Source organism: Procambarus clarkii, chromosome 33 (assembly GCF_040958095.1).
Source record: "Procambarus clarkii isolate CNS0578487 chromosome 33, FALCON_Pclarkii_2.0, whole genome shotgun sequence".
NCBI classification, from domain to species: Eukaryota; Metazoa; Arthropoda; class Malacostraca; order Decapoda; family Cambaridae; genus Procambarus; species Procambarus clarkii.
The window spans coordinates 41,529,890-41,544,728 of NC_091182.1; positions in this window are offsets into that span (position 1 = coordinate 41,529,890).

Consider the following 14,839-nt stretch of genomic DNA (forward strand, 5'->3'; position numbering starts at 1 on the left):
CTGGGCACATAATCGACCCGGGCACTGCCGGGTACCCCATCTAGTAGACCTATAATTCGCATAAAACTGAGTACTAACATTATGGATACCACCTCCAAGTTATAGTTTACTATCCAGGGATCACGAGCCATGTGGTTTACGGGTTTACGACCGTCGTGGACTCTAAATGGAGAAGGAAATGCTCTACACATCATGGCTCTAAGAGTAATTATCTGGCCGGCGCAATATTCACACCCTCCCGAGTAGTGAGGATTGACACTTGATAATCTGTCTCCATTAAGAACCACTTATACTGATGAAAGCACTTGCTCTTATTTCTTCCTGGGGAATGTGATATTAGATGGCCACACTCCACGCTGGGAATACCTGTACATCACTCCAGGAATATTTAATGTAAGGTCCCGTGATTCAATGTATGGGATCCGGTCCAGTCTTTCGGACATGAGCTTGGGTGAGGTGGTGTTTAGAGTTTATCTGCATAGAGTTTAGAGTTGGTTCTGGCTCTTTTAACTCTCGTGTTGGTCTGACTTCACTGTTCTTTCATTTCTCTTGCTTATATCTTGTCCTCTTCTTTTGGGCTACAAACTGGGGCTTCAGCTCTTGGTACCAGGCCAGCACATCCAGGAGTTCCTACCCAATATGCAAACTGGACAAAACTGTCAGTTGAAGTCTGTCATCTCATCACAACACCATTGAACGTATTTGGTGTATTTCTGAGGAAATATTTTCCCCACCCAAGGGTGAGTTAGCAACGCTGTTAGTTAACGTTAGTAATGCTCTTACCGCTGTGTAAACATTTAAGTGAAACATTTACGGCTTTGAAACTTGAAGTTAGGTTTGTTGCGGCTTTATAACTTAGTCTTGCTGGGGTGTTAGCACCCAGAAATCTTGCCCACTTCTGTAGGTGGGAAATGTAATAAGCATTACGAAACATCTGTAGGTGGGAAATGTAATAAGCATTACGAAACATCTGTAGGTGGGAGCCAAGATGAGTTCCAGTGAATAAACTTGCAATTTGGTGTTCCATACTCATACACTCAAGTGTACGTCATACAAACTTTATAACAAGATGCAACCGCTTTGTAACATGTTGCAACCTATATTGTTGATAGGTTAAGTAATAATTGTAAATAAGAAGCAATAAGATGCTTATCTTAACATACTAAGAAGGTTAGGTGAGGTCGGTGTTTTCTATGAAGCTTTTCAAGGTAAACTAAAATATTCACAATCAATTAGTATGTCACATATGCACTTATTAAATAAGCCAATATTGACTGTAAGCAAGTGCGAGAACGGATTGCAAGAGGGACCGTTACGTTGTGTTTGCAGGGTAATCAACTGCACCTGTTTCCTAATCTGCCTTGTCTAACAAGCAGTGTATGTTGAATGTCTCTTGTTCGTACTTTCTACTTAAAGCGCTTGTTATTAAAAATAAGGTGATTTTAGTTATTGAATCGTAAGGTAGTGAGACGAGGTACTTAATATTGCTTTTAAAATGTGGTGTAATAACTCATTTCATAGAGGCGTGGACGAGCTGTGCTCGCCAGAGTTATAGACTTCATTAATGCACGGATTATAGGCTTTAGCACGGGCCGTTTTGGGCTCCTAATCCGCTCCTGGTCAGAACTAAGGTCAGCCTAACTTTCCCGCTCATAAAAAGCTAGTAGTGAGTGACTCCGTTTCTGACCAATCCGTCCTAATAGAACATCGCATTTTGACGTATACTTAAGGCCAAAAATTGTCGTTCTAAAAAATTTTGCGGTTCGCAAAACTGACATACTGTCCCGTTTCTGTTCTGTTCTGTTCTGGGTGTGTACCGTTTCAGTTCCGTTGGGCATCTGATTGACTTCTTAAATTTTGTTAGTTTGGAGAAAATGTAGGGGGAATCTCTTTATTAAAGGACGAGGTATAGCAGTATACCCTGAAGAATACCATGATGTGCCGCTTTCCGACTTAGTCGTGAGTTTACAGACGCAACGTAACTTATTGAAATGTATACTCACCTCCACCTCTGACGTCACTAAGATAAGGTGTGAAGTCAGTAAATAAGTTGACGTAGGCAAGATGTCTTAACGTACAGTTAAGTCTTTACTCAGAGCACAAAAGTTCATTATAAAGTTTAGTTGTCCAATAGTATTCGGGTCTTTTTTTACAAATGTGGCAAAGTATATACAATTTTCTTTATCCTTACCTCTTAATAATGCTTGCATAATAATTCATGAAGTAGCACAGAATAATAGGTTGAAATACATTGGCATTTCCAATAAAAATATCGAAAATATCTTCCAGAATAATTCCATGAAAACAGTTTGGCAAAAGGTATTATTTCCACACATTGTTGTCTTACGAAAACTTCACGATTTCGGAGTAACGAGACACGGCACAAAACCGTCGCTTCGGCAGCGTTCCGGAACGTGTTGGTCACTCACTCCGGAGAAAAACCTCTCCAATTACCTGGTAAGCGTGTCTAACCCAGAAGCTTTTGGGGAGGGAGGTGGGAGGGGGGGTAAAGACGGGGAAAAACCTTGCCCAGAACCTCAGCAATTACCTAGCAAGCGTGTCCAAACGAGTGGCCAGTGCCAGCGAGGGCCAGTGCCAGCGGGGGCAGTGCCAGACGTGAGGTGGGTGTGGAGCTTCACAACCTCGTTAGTGCCATCTTGAGACACGGGGGTGCAACCGACGTAACGTGATTGGAGGGACGGTGTGAATGTTGAGACACAGGCGGCTAGGAGGACCACTGTCTTAGCCCCTAGTGAGAGGGGCTAGGACCACTGTCTCAGCCCTAGTGAAAGGGGCTAGGACCACTGTCTCAGCCCTAGTGAGAGGGGCTAGGACCACTGTCTCAGCCCTAGTGAGAGGGGGGGCTAGGACCACTGTCTCAGCCCCTAGTGAGAGGAGCAGGACCACTGTCTCAGCCCCTAGTGAGAGGGGCTAGGACCACTGTCTCAGCCCCTAGTGAGAGGGGCTAGGACCACTGTCTCAGTCCCTAGTGAGAGGGGCAGGACCACTGTCTCAGCCCCTAGTGAGAGGAGCTAGGACCACTGTCTCAGCCCAAGTGTGAGGGGCAGGACCACTGTCTCAGCCCCTAGTGAGAGGGGCAGGACCACTGTCTCAGCCCCTAGTGAGAGGGGCAGGACCACTGTCTCAGCCCCTAGTGAGAGGGGCAGGACCACTGTCTCAGCCCCTAGTGAGAGGGGCAGGACCACTGTCTCAGCCCATAGTGAGAGGAGCTAGGACCACTGTCTCAGCCCCTAGTGAGAGGGGCAGGACCACTGTCTCAGCCCCTAGTGAGAGGGGCAGGACCACTGTCTCAGCCCCTAGTGAGAGGGGCAGGACCACTGTCTCAGCCCATAGTGAGAGGGGCAGGACCACTGTCTCAGCCCCTAGTGAGTGGGGCAGGACCACTGTCTCAGCCCCTAGTGAGAGGGGCAGGACCACTGTCTCAGCCCCTAGTGAGAGGGGCTAGGACAACTGTCTCAGCCCCTAGTGAGAGGGGCAGGACCACTGTCTCAGCCCCTAGTGATAGGGCCAGCGCGGAAATGACCTACCCAGCTGTTGTTGTTAAAGATTCAGTTACTAGGAACAACAGTTCCAAGCAGCACGGTCTATGGTGAGCCCGTAGTGGACCTTCACCTTCCCTGCGTCGAGGCAGATGTGTTTCAAAAGGGACATATATTGCCTAAATAAAAAAAAAAGCTGGAAAAAGCGATCATTGGTACTTCTAATTCCCTTTACATGTCTCTCTCTTACTTTTTGCTGGTGAGGTCATGGCTAAGGTCATTATATATATATATATATATATATATATATATATATATATATATATATATATATATATATATATATAATATATATATATATATATATATATATATATATATATATATATATATATATATATAATTTGATGGTCTGGGGTATGTAGACGTTGCTTGTCGTGATCCAATTACTATCCAAATAGAACAGTGTTCAATCATACTGAGAGAGGATCAAATCCCTAGTCATATATTTCATGTATTTAATCATGTGTAATTGGTATTAGAAATCAGGTGATATTGCCACGCAACGGGTGATAATTACGTAGACTGAAGGAGAATGACAGAGGGAAGAGGGGAGTGGGAAGATAAATGGGAGATAAGGAAAGGGGGCAGAAGACAATGATTAGAGATGCCATACAAGCAGGTAAGGGGCCGGAAGCAGAGCAGGAATTATAATGGCATTGTATCCCGATATACATGACATGTATGACTGTATACATGAGACAGCTGTTCCGTATGGTTGTGTAGATGATACACCTGTTATGTATGGGCTATGTATGGTATGGGTTCCAGACCAGTGCCACATATTCTAGTTTTGGTCTAAAAATATGCTGTTTAGATTCCCTTAAAATCGTCTTGATTTTGATTTCTAAATGACACTATAATGTTTGCCAGCGTTACATATGCTGCTGATGTCACCCTGCATATGTGTGTCTCTGGTTTGAGCACTGGATTTGTATCCACTCCCATATCTATCCTACACTTACTGGGATTGAAATCCAACAACCACATGTTTGCGCACTCCTGGAAGTTATCAATGTCTTTTTGTAACTTTCTGCAGTCTTCTGTTTTGACAGTCCTCATTATCTTCACATTATCTGCAAACATTGGCTTGTACGAGCTCACTCCCACTCGGAGTACATCATTAACATAAATTAGGACTTAATGTGTTGTATTCCTACATTTGAAAACCTCGCCTCTGATTGATTCTTTGTTTTCTGTCCTTTAGGTACTCCCTGACACAGCTTAGTGTCTTCCCAATTATCTCAATTTGCTTCTCCATCGTGTACACCAATCTTGAGCAACACTCTATGGAAATTCAATCGACAACCCTTCTTTTTTCCTGCCATATTTACTTTAGTAGGCATGTCATAGAACTTGATCCAAGTAAGGTTAGTAGAACTTCTGGTTGCAATTCTTTTAACCATGTCGTAGCTCAGTCGATTAAGGCAGCTTCTGGGATCCTCTCGGAGGTAGGTTCGAACCCTCGTCACGGCCCTTGTGATGCATCAAATGAACAAATCCACAATATTGTGATTTCTGTGTGTAACTCGGTCAAGTTTCTCTGGCATGACTTTTCCTTCTAAATCCATGTTTTTTTCTGTTACAAAGTTTACCCTCTAACCATAAGAACATAAGACTGAAGGTAACTGCAGAAGGCCTATTGGCCCATACGAGGCAGCTCCTCGTATCCACCCAATATCATTCATATGTGTGTCTAACCTACGCTTGAAACAATGAAGGGATCATATTTCTATTATGTTACGCGGTGATTGGTTCCACAAAATCAACAACACCTGTTACCGAACTAGTATTTACCCAGGTCTTTCCTAAACCTAAACTTACCTAATTTATACCCTAAAGGTACTTTACTGCCCCCAGCACTTTACACGGAACACTTCTCAATGACGCTGCGTTGTGTGCCACACGAGTCTTGAAAAATGGTATAGAAAAATCTATTGATAAAACAAAATATTATAATGGTGTCAGATGTGAGAGTCATGATGAACAAGGAGAGGCTACACACACACACACATACACACACACACACACCCAGATACACACCCAGACACACACCCAGACACACACCCACCCACACACACACACACGCACACCCACACACACACACACACACCCACACACACACACACACACACACACACCCACACACACACACCCACACCCACACACACCCCCCCACACACCCACACACACCCACACCCACACACCCACACACCCACACACCAGACCTGTCTCCTGCAGCACATATCAAGCGGATAACATCAGCGGCATATGCCAGGCTGGCCAACATACGAATGGCATTCAGAAACTTGTGTAAAGAATCATTCAGAACTTTGTATACCACATATGTCAGGCCAATCCTGGAGTATGCAGCCCCAGCATGGAGTCCATATCTAGTCAAGGATAAGACTAAACTGGAAAAGGTTCAAAGGTTTGCCACCAGACTAGTACCCGAGCTGAGAGGTATGAGCTACGAGGAGAGACTACGGGAATTAAACCTCACTTCGCTGGAAGACAGAAGAGTTAGGGGGGACATGATCACCACATTCAAGATTCTGAAGGGGATTGATAGGGTAGATAAAGACAGTCTATTTAACACAAGGGGAACACGCACAAGGGGACACAGGTGGAAACTGAGTGCCCAAATGAGCCACAGAGATATTAGAAAGAACTTTTTTAGTGTCAGAGTGGTTGACAAATGGAATGCATTAGGAAGTGATGTGGTGGAGGCTGACTCCATACACAGTTTCAAGTGTAGATATGACAGAGCCCGATAGGCTCAGGAATCTGTACACCTGTTGATTGACGGTTGAGAGGCGGGACCAAAGAGCCAGAGCTCAACCCCCGCAAACACAACTAGGTGAACTAGGTGAGTACACCCACACACCCACACACACACACCCAGACACACACCCACCCACACACACACACACGCACACACCCACGCACACACCCACACACACACACACCCACACACACCCACACACCCACACACACCCACCCACCCACACCCACACACCCACACACACACCACCTAAAATGGCCTTCACGAAGCACCAATTAATCCTGGAGGAACGCAAGAGAATTACGTGAAAAAATAAGTTTGTAATTAATGCTGTCATTAATGTGGAATTTTTCATCTCTCCCGTAGAGGTATGAGCCCCCCCCCCCTCCAAGACTGCTTCCATCCTCTGCCTTCAATTCACGCTTTTTCCATCATCTGAACCTCCTATTTCCTTCTTTCATTGTCCCCTTTTCTCTATCCTCGTCTTCATTCCAAATAATTCCCTTCCTTCATTTCTTTGTATTCACGTAATTTCAATTGTTTTCTAATCTATCTCCATTCCTCGCAGTTATTCCTCGTCATTCCACTTCTGTAGTATTATCTTCCTTATTAATAACGCATTCCAGCCGTTATCATGGCAACGATCAGCGTTGTCATTATCCAGCTCCCTGTATCACCACCGTAAGATATCACACAGTGAATACATAGATAACCAGAATGGAACACCGGTATATACATTTAGCAGTCTCACACTCATCCCATATATCTGAAAATATAGGAAGTGACGACGTTTCGGTCGAGAACTGTTGTCACGTCTGAGAGCTATCAGGTTGGATCGTTATCGATAAGCGAAATGTCGACGGTTTCCCTAATGTTTGGGTAAGTGGGTTACCTTGAGGTGCCTTACCTTGAGGTGCTTCCGGGGCTTAGTGTCCCCGCGGTCCGGTCGTCGACCAGGCCTCCTGGTTGCTGGACTGATCAACCAGGCTGTTAGACGCGGCTGCTCGCAGCCTGACATATGAGTCACAGCCTGGTTGATCAGGTATCATGGGTGACGTGTTTACGTTTCAACCACGTTACTGCGACGTGCTCTCTGGCTCTGTGACGTGCTGTCTGGTGCTGTGACGTGCTGCTAGGTTCTGTGACGTGATGACTGGCTCTGTGAAGTGTTGTCTGGCTCTGTGACGTGCTGCCTGGCTCTGTGACGTGCTGTCTGGCTCTGTGACGTGCTGTCTGGCTCTGTGACGTGCTGTCTGGCTCTGTGACGTGCTGTCTGGCTCTGTGACGTGCTGTTTGGCTCTGTGACGTGCTGTCTGGCTCTGTGACGTGCTGTCTGGCTCTGTGACGTGCTGTCTGGCTCTGTGACGTGCTGTCTGGCTCTGTGACGTGCTGTCTGGCTCTGTGACGTGCTGTCTGGCTCTGTGACGTGTTGACTGGCTCTGTGACGTGTTGACTGGCTCTGTGACGAGCTGTCTGGCTCTGTGACGTGCTGACTGGCTCTGTGACGTGCTGTCTGGCTCTGTGACGTGCTGTCTGGCTCTGTGACGTGTTGACTGGCTCTGTGACGTGTTGACTGGCTCTGTGACGTGCTGTCTGGCTCTGTGACGTGCTGACTGGCTCTGTGACGTGCTGTCTGGCTCTGTGACGTGCTGTCTGGCTCTGTGACGTGCTGTCTGGCTCTGTAACGTGCTGACTGGCTCTGTGACGTGCTGTCTGGCTCTGTGACGTGCTGTCTGGCTCTGTGACGTGCTGTCTGGCTCTGTGACGTGCTGTCTGGCTCTGTGACGTGTTGACTGGCTCTGTACGTGTTGACTGGCTCTGTGACGTGGTGCCTGGCTCTGTGACGTGCTATCTGGCTCTGTGACGTGTTGACTGGCTCTGTGATGTGCTGCCTGGCTCTGTGACGTGCTGCCAGGCTCTGTGACGTGCTATCTGGTTCTGTGACGTGTTGACTGGCTCTGTGACGTGCTGACTGGCTCTGTGACGTGCTGCCAGGCTCTGTGACGTGCTATCTGGCTCTGTGACGTGTTGACTGGCTCTGTGACGTGCTATCTGGCTCTGTGACGTGTTGACTGGCTCTGTGACGTGCTGTCTGGCTCTGTGACGTGCTGTCTGGCACTGTGACGTGCTGCCCGGCTCTGTGACGTGCTATCTGGCTCTGTAACGTGCTGCGTGGCTCTGTAACATACTGCGTGGCTCTGTGACGTGCTGCGTGGCTCTGTGACGTGCTGCGTGGCTCTGTGACGTGCTGCGTGGCTCTGTGACGTGCTGTCTGGCACTGTGACGTGCTGTCTGGCTCTGTGACGTGCTGTCTGGCTCTGTGACGTGTTGACTGGCTCTGTGACGTGATGACTGGCTCTGTGAAGTGTTGTCTGGCTCTGTGACGTGCTGCCTGGCTCTGTGACGTGCTGTCTGGCTCTGTGACGTGCTGTCTGGCTCTGTGACGTGCTGTCTGGCTCTGTGACGTGCTGTCTGGCTCTGTGACGTGCTGTTTGGCTCTGTGACGTGCTGTCTGGCTCTGTGACGTGCTGTCTGGCTCTGTGACGTGCTGTCTGGCTCTGTGACGTGCTGTTTGGCTCTGTGACGTGCTGTCTGGCTCTGTGACGTGCTGTCTGGCTCTGTGACGTGCTGTCTGGCTCTGTGACGTGCTGTCTGGCTCTGTGACGTGCTGTCTGGCTCTGTGACGTGTTGACTGGCTCTGTGACGTGTTGACTGGCTCTGTGACGTGCTGTCTGGCTCTGTGACGTGCTGTCTGGCTCTGTGACGTGTTGACTGGCTCTGTGACGTGTTGACTGGCTCTGTGACGTGCTGTCTGGCTCTGTGACGAGCTGTCTGGCTCTGTGACGTGCTGACTGGCTCTGTGACGTGCTGTCTGGCTCTGTGACGTGCTGTCTGGCTCTGTGACGTGTTGACTGGCTCTGTGACGTGTTGACTGGCTCTGTGACGTGCTGTCTGGCTCTGTGACGTGCTGACTGGCTCTGTGACGTGCTGTCTGGCTCTGTGACGTGCTGTCTGGCTCTGTGACGTGCTGTCTGGCTCTGTAACGTGCTGACTGGCTCTGTGACGTGCTGTCTGGCTCTGTGACGTGCTGTCTGGCTCTGTGACGTGCTGTCTGGCTCTGTGACGTGCTGTCTGGCTCTGTGACGTGTTGACTGGCTCTGTACGTGTTGACTGGCTCTGTGACGTGGTGCCTGGCTCTGTGACGTGCTATCTGGCTCTGTGACGTGTTGACTGGCTCTGTGATGTGCTGCCTGGCTCTGTGACGTGCTGCCAGGCTCTGTGACGTGCTATCTGGTTCTGTGACGTGTTGACTGGCTCTGTGACGTGCTGACTGGCTCTGTGACGTGCTGCCAGGCTCTGTGACGTGCTATCTGGCTCTGTGACGTGTTGACTGGCTCTGTGACGTGCTATCTGGCTCTGTGACGTGTTGACTGGCTCTGTGACGTGCTGTCTGGCTCTGTGACGTGCTGTCTGGCACTGTGACGTGCTGCCCGGCTCTGTGACGTGCTATCTGGCTCTGTAACGTGCTGCGTGGCTCTGTAACATACTGCGTGGCTCTGTGACGTGCTGCGTGGCTCTGTGACGTGCTGCGTGGCTCTGTGACGTGCTGCGTGGCTCTGTGACGTGCTGTCTGGCTCTGTGACGTGCTGTCTGGCTCTGTGACGTGCTGTCTGCCTCTGTGACGTGCTGTCTGCCTCTGTGACGTGCTGTCTGCCCCTGTGACGTGCTGTCTGGCTCTGTGACGTGCTGCGTGGCTCTGTGACGTGCTGTCTGGCTCTGTGACGTGCTGTCTGCCTCTGTGACGTGCTGTCTGCCTCTGTGACGTGCTGTCTGCCCCTGTGACGTGCTGTCTGGCTCTGTGACGTGCTGTCTGGCTCTGTGACGTGCTGTCTGGCTCTGTGACGTGCTGTCTGGCTCTGTGACGTGCTGTCTGGCTCTGTGACGTGCTGTTTGGCTCTGTGACGTGCTGTCTGGCTCTGTGACGTGCTGTCAGGCTCTGTGACGTGCTGTCTGGCTCTGTGACGTGCTGTCTGGCTATGTGACGTGCTGTCTGGCTATGTGACGTGCTGTCTGGCTATGTGACGTGTTGACTGGCTCTGTGACGTGCTGCCTGGCTCTGTGACGTGCTGCTGGCTCTGTGACGTGCTGTCTGGCTCTGTGACGTGTTGACTGGCTCTGTGACGTGTTGCGTGGCTCTGTGACGTGTTGACTGGCTCTGTGACGTGTTGACTGGCTCTGTGACGTGTTGCGTGGCTCTGTGACGTGTTGCGTGGCTCTGTGACGTGTTGACTGGCTCTGTGACGTGTTGACTGGCTCTGTGACGTATTGCGTGGCTCTGTGACGTGTTGACTGGCTCTGTGACGTGCTGCCTGCGTTCCGTAGTCATAATACCGCTCTGAATAGTGTCACTACAGAAGCGTGTACAGTGTCACTCTCCTAGTTGAATTCATTTGCGGGTTGAGTTGTAGTTCTTGGCTTCCGCCCTCCACTCAAAATCGACTTTCAAGGCCTATTTGTTTCTGTCAAATCTACGTTTAAACCTGCGAATGGGGTTTGCTTCCACTATTTCACTTCTTAATGCATTCCATTTGCTTAATATTTAATCACTGAACAAATATGTATATAATGTATCTCTGGCTCATTTGAATAATTAGTATCCATGCGTATCCCGTTGCTCATGTATCATCCATGGTGAATATTTTATGCATGGGATGATACAATGCATTTCGTTCTGGTCTACCCTTCTATTCCCCTGGTAATTTTTTATATGGTAATCATGTCTCCCCTGTGTCATCATAACTCCATTGACGAGTGATTTGTGTCCATGCCTCGAATCACCTACCCTTCAGTCTAGTGTAACCCGTTCTCGCACTTGCTTACAGTCAATATTGACTTATGTAATAAGTGCATATGTGACATACTAATTGATTGTGAATATTTTAGTTTACCTTGAAAAGCTTCATAGAAAACACCGACCTCACCTAACCTTCTTAGTATGTTAAGATAAGTATTTTATTGCTTCTTATTTACAATTATTACTTAACCTATCAACGGTATAGGTTTAGTAATAATTGTAATTAAAAAGCAATAAGATGTTTATCTTAACATACTAAGAAGGTTAGGTGAGGTCGGGGTTTTCTATGAAGCTTTTCAAGGTAAACTAAAATATTTACAATCAATTAGTATGTCACATATGCACTTATTACATAAGTCAATATTGACAGTAAGCAAATGCGAGAACTTGTCTAGTGACATGCCACTGAGTTTTAGCCAGTTTAATTGGTTTTTATCCCCATACTGATGCCGCACATTCAGAACTGCTCTGAAAAACTGATAATGATAAGACTGATAATGCAGTATTTATGTTGATCAACCTTGAATGATGGTTTTATTGATATTGGAATAATAATATGGACTTTTAGTGACATGTTCTGTGTAATATCAGCCTCCAAGTCTTGTTTTTCTCTCCGATTTCAAGATATATTTCAAGATTTCCTCAGTCTTATATCCGACTTCCTGTTTCCAGTATCCAGTATGTTGCACTCTTTAAGTTAGATTCTAGTAGCCACTTGCTAGATGCATTCGAAGGGATATTTTGGTCCTCTGCATGGTTCTGGATGAGCCATCCAGAGTCATTATTTTAGTCCACTGACATGTTAGCCTAGAAAGGCTCTCATTGTCACTTCCATAAATTTGATCGCCGTGTATTCGTACCTATCAGCAGCTCCCTATTCTCCCAATCTATCTTCGCAAGGCTTAAGTCTTTTATAATGATGCAGACCCATTCCTGTTTTCAAGTGATGCATCACTTCCCAGGAGAGTAATAGTAATGTTGCTTCTGTCATAATTATTCCAGAGTGCTCTGTCATTATTTGGAAGATTTAGTCACTGGATCTTTTACAGTCTGGCATTGAAAGGTTCTTAAATATTCAGTCCTTCGTGATCAACAGGGCCACATCCCTTACTACTCTGTCATCCCAATACTTTCCACCAACATATTGGTCTTGGCATAATACATTTATGCCTGACAGTTCCATTTCTGTGAGTGCAATTGCCTCCAGATTCTTCGTTTGTCTATTCATGGGGGATCGTTCAATGTATGACTTTAAAGCACTTCTTTTTTTTTTGTGTTCTCACTTACAATCTTCCTAATCCTCTGCGTACCGGGAGGAGAGAATTCTCTGATTCTTTGTGTGCTTAGTAGATTGGTTGATAGAAGAAAAGTTTGTTGAAAATGGCTTGGGATTCATTTACTATTGTATGGTGGTATTGGGGATGATGTTCAGGAAAGGAGAATAATCAGAGTGGGAAAGTGGGGTTAATACATATGCAGTTGAAAAGCAAAGGGGAGTAAATAATAAGGAAGTGGGTAATTTATGCTACTCTTGTGGATCACTTTGGGAAAGTGAATTGAAGTACGTGGAGTCCCCTGTTGTTCTTTCGTTGTCTTTCCTGTTTTATATAGTTATAATATTCTCTTCCTTTTATATTCCTTTGGGGAAATACTCCTTTGTAGTTTTATATATAAGTGTGTTTGGTTCATCCTTAGAATCTTCTCATTAACGTTTTCTTTGGTGAATATTTTCTTCACCAGCCGATTTCACTTCTTCCTGTATCAGCCTAGTCTGGAAACCTTTTATTTTCCTTCTTTTCCCTGCTATATACAACTCTTCCAAAATTTCTTTCCCGCCATATCTCTACCACTCTTTTCACTCCTCTCTGTCAGCACCTTTCAGTTCCTTCACACCTACCTCCATTATATGTTTTCTGTTAACTGGTTGGTTATATTTGGGGCTTCCTGCAAAATAGGTACGTGTATTAATATCTTTTTTGCAATGTTTTTTTCGCCTTTGTATTCATTCTCAAATGTCAACAAATGTTAGCTCTGCTAAAGAAGGTTTCCTCCAGTGCTTTGTTGTTCGTCAATGCTTAAAGATGGGAATTTTTTTAATAGTTGAAATGTATGAGAATTGCAGTTCATTTATACCCGGAGAGAGAGATCGTCCAAGCAAGAACTTGAGTCACTGTTTATGCAACCAATGTGAGGGACAAACAATGTCCCAATGTGTAGTGCAAACATTACAGACTAGCAGTTCACGCAAATCCTAGAATGCGACAGCTCACGCAATCCTTGGAGAGAAACTGCTCACGCAATCCCTGATGAATGACTGCTGAAGCAAACCCCTGGAGATTATTTCTGGCTGGGAAGATAACGTAATGCTTGCTTCAGGCACCATCTGATACTCCCGTGATAATGTAATTCCTTGTATGTGACAAACATTGCGAAGAGGTCCACTGCGGGGCTCAGATCAAGGCACAGCATAACACAGTGCAAATTAACCCAACCGAGAGATACCGAAGGAAATAAGAGGCAGTGATAAATAAAGTAAATGTGTGCTGTCGTAGCATATAATATGCAGACCACACACTAGAAATTGAAGGGACGACGACGTTTCGGTCCGTCCTGGACCATTCTCAAGTCGATTGTGTGAGAATGTCATTCACACAATCGACTTGAGAATGGTCCAGGACGGACCGAAACGTCGTCGTCCCTTCAATTTCTAGTGTGTGGTCTGGTCAACATACTTCAGCCACGTTATTGTGACTCATCGCCTCCATATAATATGCACATGGAAGGTACCGGAAGACAAGGTCCCAAACATGCAGAATAAAATAACAACATGCTGGAGTGAGCATGTTCCTATATAGTAGGAAATAGCGAAAAATAGAACCAGTGAAGAGTAGAGGTGCCATAGCCACAATCAGAAAACACTCTATGATCAGAGGGCCACGAATTTATACAACTGTTTTTTGGAAACCTTCAAAAAAGTGGACGTTTAAACAAAAAATAGATACATTCCTACAAGAATCACCGTACCAACCGGGGCTGTAGTAGATGTGTGGCTCTTCAGGCCGCTTCTAGCAATAGTCTACTAGATCAAGACATCACCAGGCTAGCCTGACCCCAGGCAAGCCTGACCCCAGGCCAAGGAGTAGAAAAACTCCCGGAATCCACTCCAAGTCCACTCCAGGTCCACTCCACTAGGAGCAGTCAATCGTCAAGACATCTCATCTTCACCTTGCAGTCCTCAGGAAGAGAGGCAGTGGAGAGAGATGGACGGGGTTGAGATGGAGTGAATGTGTCGAGGGGGATAGAGAGCTGTGCACGGTTGGTATGAATAGAAAATGGGATGGGACCAAGATGAAGAGGTCGGCTTCTGATGGTGGATAGGTGAAGGGTTGTACGTAGGCTGCGTGGATGGTTGGGAGGTGGATAGGACTGGGCGAGTTGACGAATAGAAAGGGTCAAAGCATTTGATGGATCTCTGAGAGACGGAGAGCGAGAAACACAGAGATAAAAACAGAAAAAGGTGAGAGAGAGAGAGAGAGAGAGAGAGAGAGAGAGAGAGAGAGAGAGAGAGAGAGAGAGAGAGAGAGAGAGAGAGAGAGAGAGAGAGAGAGAAAGAGAGAGACACAGAGAGAGAGAGAGAGA